Source organism: Microcaecilia unicolor, chromosome 8, assembly GCF_901765095.1.
Source record: "Microcaecilia unicolor chromosome 8, aMicUni1.1, whole genome shotgun sequence".
Taxonomy (NCBI): domain Eukaryota; kingdom Metazoa; phylum Chordata; class Amphibia; order Gymnophiona; family Siphonopidae; genus Microcaecilia; species Microcaecilia unicolor.
Genome location: NC_044038.1, coordinates 173,282,435 through 173,288,434, shown reverse-complemented (window position 1 = coordinate 173,288,434; position 6,000 = coordinate 173,282,435). Strand labels below are relative to the sequence as shown.

Sequence of the window (6,000 nt, the reverse complement as noted above, 5' to 3'; positions counted from 1 at the left end):
CCGCCCTCTCAAAGTTGCACCGTTATATTGTCCTAACTGCTGCTTTGGGCAGGTTCATGTCCACCTTCTGAATTTGTTTTACTGGTTTTCTTTCCATTTTACCTTATGTTTTCTCCATTTCTCCTTTCTTTTCTATTTCTCGTGAATATTTTCTCTCTCCTCTGATTTATCATTTTCACCTCTTTCTGTTGTTTCCCTGTCTTCCACCCCCTCTCAATCTCTAATCTCTATCTTCCCGTCTCCTGACCTATCTCCTCCCTCTCCACTTCTTCTTTGTCTGTCCCACATCTTTCCTCTATGGTTCTCAACTGCATATAGGCCCTCGGCATCCTGTATCTCCCTCTCAGTGTACCACAGTACTTTATTGCCCTCCTTCAGTTCTCCCTCTCTTTCCCCATTTATTTTACCTTCTCATCTCCCTCTCCAAATTGTTCCCCCAGTCTCGTTCACCCTTTATCTCCCAGCAAGATCTAGCTGAAAGATTGTAGAACTTAGTCATTGATGTCAACGGGCAGACTGGATAGGTCATATGGGGGTCTTTTTACTAAGCAGTGGTAAAACGTGGCCTGTGGTAGTGTGGGCATGTGTTTTTGGCACGTGCTGGGCCATTTTTTTTTACTGCGCCTTGGAAAAAAAGGCTTTTTAAAAGTGGGGCAGTAAATGGCCTTGCGCTAAAAAATTAACAGTGGCACATGGCTATTTACTCCCTGAGCCCTTACCAACACCCATTGACCTAGCGGTAAGGGCTCATGTGCTACTCATGCGGTAGTCTTGTAGCATGCACCAATATGATTGCGCTGCCAATTACCACCAGGAAACCCCTCCCCCCGTGGTAGAAAATAGAAAAATATTTTCTACTGCAGGAAACAGCGTATACCAACTGATTTGCTGTGCGCTGCCTGTGCGTTAGCCCTACCTGCTTAGTAAAAGGACCCCATGGTCTTTGAGCTACTACTGAAACAGGTGTGATCAAAATAGAAATAAATAATAGAGTCAGGCAGAGGTACACAGGCACCCCAGCTGTATTCATTGGACACAGTGGCATTCCTAGGGGGGGGCAGTGGGTGTGGTCCACCCAGGGTGCATGCCGCTGGGGGGGGGGGTGCCCATGCCTGTTGGCGCTGCTCGTTCTGTGCTCCCTCTGCCCTGGAACAGGTTACTTCCTGTTCCGGGGCAGAGGGAGCATGGAACGAGCGATGCCGACAGGCGCGCGGCACCCCCCCCCCAGCAGGTAAAAATGCACCTGGGGGGGTGTCGTTTCGCCGGGGGGGGGGGGAGAAGGTGTCGTTTCACCTGGGGGGGCACTGCACCCGGGGGGGGGGAAGCCCATCGGCGATCCGCCCCGGGTGTCAGCCGCCCTAGGAACGCCACTGATTGGACACACTTAAAATGTTTCTCCCTAAGCAAGCAGTGGGAAAAAAATTGGCAAGACTGAGGGAAAATACAAAAATGTGCATCGATCCTTTGTTTTGCTGATCGGAAGGATAAAAAACTGTTTTCTGTATTTCAGGAGTATGGAAAGCTGGACCGTGCCTGCCAAAGGCGTGTGAGTTTCCTTTGATTTTCTTTGGGTTGTAATAGCATGCAAACTCTGCCAGTGATATCCTGAGTCTCTGTTCAAGTTCCAGTTTAAGCTGCAGAATGTCACAGCCTTGTGTATGGGTTTCTGGGTTCAGCTTGTGGTGGTGGTGGGAGGAGGGAGGCTGGGGACAGTTACTGAAGAAGCAGCTAAGAAGGAAGTTTTACTTGATGCACCAGTGGAAAGTTATGCAAGGCAGGGATTTACCTGAAAGGCTGCCAGCAAGTTGGGTTGAAGGGATAATTTCTGTATAGGTCAAGTCTAGTGCGAGGATGAAACCAGCTTGAGAGAGAGTGACAGAGAGAAAATTTATATTCCGCCATAAACCTTTCAGTTCAATGCAGATCACACATTAAAGAGGACTGGACATTTCCAAGAATATCAAAATATAGCCTAACAGAGACAAAATATCCCTTAACTACATATCCTATTCAGCATGATTTAATACAAATTTCTTAAATAAGTTTTGATCTGTTTACGAAACAGTTTATAGGAAATTTTGGACATCAAGAGATCTTTAATAACCTTGTCCAAACAAACAACTTGATATGAAAAAAGAGTGTCTATTAATTTAATTCTTCTTGTATTTGAAAGGTAAAATATTCTGTGTCCTAGTGGCTCTAGTTTTATTTATAAAAACTAGATGGTTCAATAAGTAAAGTGGGGGTAGACCATATCTAATTTTGTACACAAGACAAGAGAATTTAAACAGGACCCTGGCTTGCATAGGGAGCCAATGAAGCTTCACGTAACAACAGGATACACGATCAAATTTTTTAAAGAGAAGATTAAATGTAAAGCTATATTCTGTATAGTAAGAAGTTTCTTCGGTATCTGTTTGGAAACTCCCAAATAGACGATATTACAATAATCAAACAAACTCAGTATTAAAGCCTGTACAATAAATTGGAAATGGGTTGATCAAAGCATTTCCTAATCTGATGCAAATTATGCAACAATAAAACAAGATAAAGAGTGTTAATTTGCATCTCTAAAAATAATTTATTATCCAACCATATCACCAAAATCTTAATGGATGGATAAAACTGATACAGAGCCTTGTTTATCATGACATTCTTTTCATCTGTATCAGAACTGCGGCTGATTAACATAAATTTTGTTTTATCTGAATTTAATTTAAGCTTATGCTTAAACATCCAGTTTTCTATTTCATTTAAGATGTTTTCCAATAACTCTAAGTGTGAAGCAACTGAAATATGCGGATCTGACCAAATTTAGGACTCCTTTACATTATCTGTATAGGTGCATGTTGCTGTAGCTCCAGCGTTTTTAAATAAACAAATATTGTGTACACATTTTTTTACTGCCTGTATTTCAAAATATTATAAATAATATTGTTTATGAAATGATTATTTTAGGTCCATGATAATCTGAACACATTTATCAAAGGACTGTTGGAACTGAATGGCACCAGAACCATTATGGAGAATTTGAAAATGTTATCACAATATCACAACTTTCCAGAAGTAAGTTTTGCAGCTTATTTATTTCTTGCATTTGATTATTTAAGGTAGAGAAGTATCACCTGCAAGAAACAAAGGGGGTTAATTTAGAAGTCTTATTTGTAATTTCCTCATGGAAATGCCAGCACTTACAGACATATATCATATACGCAGGTTAAAAATTTCAGAAAGCTGCTATTTGCAAGTGGAGAGTCACACTAGGTAGAGATTTTTAGGGGATGAGGTGTGGGTGGGGCTTTGACAGGACTGAACTTGGCACTTGTATTCCTCATTTTACAAAGAGAATATACGAATGGGGGGGAGGAGAGTTCCATGTCGGCTTTTACACCTGCTCAATGGCACAGAGGTTTAAAAAGTGCTTGTTTCAGCCAGGGCTTTAAATGAGGGATTAAGGGGTCCTTTTGCTAAGGAGTGCTGAAAAAAGGCTTGCGGTAGTGTAGGCGTGGGTTTTGGGCATGCGCTGATCTGTTTTTCAGCGTGCCTGTAAAAAAGACCTTTTTAAAATTTTTGACAAAAATGGACATGCAGCAAAATCAAAATTGCTGCGTGTCCATTTTGGGTCTGCAACCTTACCGCCAGCCATTGAACGTGGTAAAGACTCACGCGGTAACCAGGCGGTAATGACCTACACGCGTCAAGTATCACTTGGCACACGTCTGATATGCGTGTCCGAAAATAAAAATTATTTTTTGGATGCGCATATTGGATGCATGCCAAAAATGAAATTATCTCAAAAGTCACGTGGTAGCCGGCGGTAACTCCATTTTGGCGTGGGTTGGGAGCACATAGACGCTTACGCGGCTTAGTAAAAGAGCCCCTAAGGGAGTCATCTTCTTAATCCCATGTAGTTAATTTCCACCTCCGAAGTGAAACCATGTTAAACTTGCAGCCTCACTAATTAATTGGTGGCATTTACACATGGAGATTTGTAATGTAGAACAGCTATATTGAAAGTTGTGACATCACCACTTCAAGTACCAACACCTCCACATGGAGCTGCTGGATCGATGCCATTCAATTACACATTACACATGTGAGCAAGTACACTTTTTAGAAAAGTCTGCGTCAGCAAATCCCCTTCTAAAATACCACCAGAACTCACTCAGCAACCCATCTCTATATTGCATGTAAAATGGAGCCTCACGTCTAGCTGCCCTATTCAAAACTGCCAATTCAAATGCTATCCCAATTAACAACATTTTATGTGTCATTTCGTTTCCTTCCAGACATCAACATTTCTTGAAAGTACAACAATGAACATGGTGGCGAAGATATTCTCAGACTTTAAGAAGGCTCTACAGACATTTCTACAAAAACTTCACATGACAAGTTACTGTTCCTAGTTAGGATTCCGAGTACATATACTTAGGAGTGAAGGATCTGATTCAGAGCTGGACTCGGATTTCTTAATATTTGACTTGAATTTATCTGGATAATCAGGAGTTGCCCTCTGACAGATTCAAATTGAAATTTACAAAATATTTTCTGATTGGTTCTGATCTACACAAATAATCCTAGAGGATAATTCAAACGTAAGTGAAATGACTCACTAATTTGCTGGGCCCTGATTAATCAGATTCCACACGAACCAGTTCACCTATGCCTCTACAGGACTTAGGGGCCGTTTTACTAAGCCGCGTAAGCATCTACGCGCGCCCAATACGTGCTAAAATGGAGTTATCACATGGCTACTGTGTGGCTCTTGCAGTAATTTCATTTTTGCCACGCATCTGATACATACGGCTGAAAAATATTTTCTGCTGCACGTATCGGACGCACGCCAAGTGGCATTTGGCATGCGTAGGTCATTGCCGCCAGGTTACTGTGTGAGATAATGGCTGGTGGTAAGGTCTCAGACCCAAAATGGACATGCAGCAATTATGATTTTGCCGCATGTCCATTTTTGTAAAAATTTTTTAAAAAGGCCTTTTTTACAGGTGCACTGAAAAATGATTCTGCGTGCGCCCGAAATCAGTGCCTACGCTACCGCAGGCCATTTTTCAGCGCAACTTAGTAAAAGGACCCCTTAATTAATATCCACCTATCTGTAATCAGATTGTAGGTGATAATTGTTGCTGCTATGCATATCTCATTGTTTACACTGTTGTTACCTCTTTGGTCCCTAAGGTGGAAGGGTCAGGGCAGAGTGGGGCAGGTACTAAAGTCATATATAGAGCAGAGAAATTTGGGTGATCTGCATATAATTTCTATATATGTAAGTTAAGCCAGCAAAACAGTAGGCCTAACTTATGCCTATCGACCACGGCATAGTCACCTCTCATATGTATATTCAATGGATATCTTTAATGGTCTGGGCCATTAAGCATAAAGCCAAAAGTTGAAATCAACGCTTAACATTTTGCAGTGCCCAGCTGCATTGAATATCAGGTCACGTACAGTTAAAATAACCACATTGAGCTTTTATAGTTCTTGAAGAGTTTATATGTTTGGATTAGTTTGATTTTTGTTGCTGTGTTAATTCATTTATTTATATTTATTTATTCACTATGGATCTGACTAACATCTAAATATTTGACTCTGTGCCAGTAAGTTTGGATGTTTTAGGCATCAGGAAACTCTGAACTAGTTGATTTCAGATGTTTCCAGCTACCTGGTCCACCCTGAACGGTTCTGTATCTATGCTGATGATATGCCACTCCTTGTATCTATTGAACTAGGTCTACCTACAGCTTTGAGTAAATTGGCTGATTAATAGCAATTTAGGAATGGGCAAAAAATGGACAAACTCTGCCTGGTTTGCGAATGCAGGCACTATCAGGAAAGAGCGCGTTCTCTTTTGGAGGACTGTGCACTATTAATGATACATTAAAAATCCCACAGAATTGTGTTTGCTTCTGTCCTTTTCGTTTGAAAACATGGCGAATGTTGTTGCCATTTCAAATGAATGCACATCTCTACCAGAAATCTGTCTTTCTG

General features: G+C 41.3%; 1 long non-coding RNA gene across 1 annotated transcript; it reads left to right on the top strand.

Moving 5' to 3' along the window:
* The first annotated feature begins 1,477 nt into the window (after positions 1-1,477).
* Positions 1,478-4,676, top strand: LOC115476993. Its single transcript, XR_003943256.1, has 3 exons — positions 1,478-1,546; positions 2,959-3,066; positions 4,290-4,676. It is a non-coding gene; the product is annotated as an uncharacterized LOC115476993 (long non-coding RNA).
* The last annotated feature ends 1,324 nt before the right edge of the window (positions 4,677-6,000 follow it).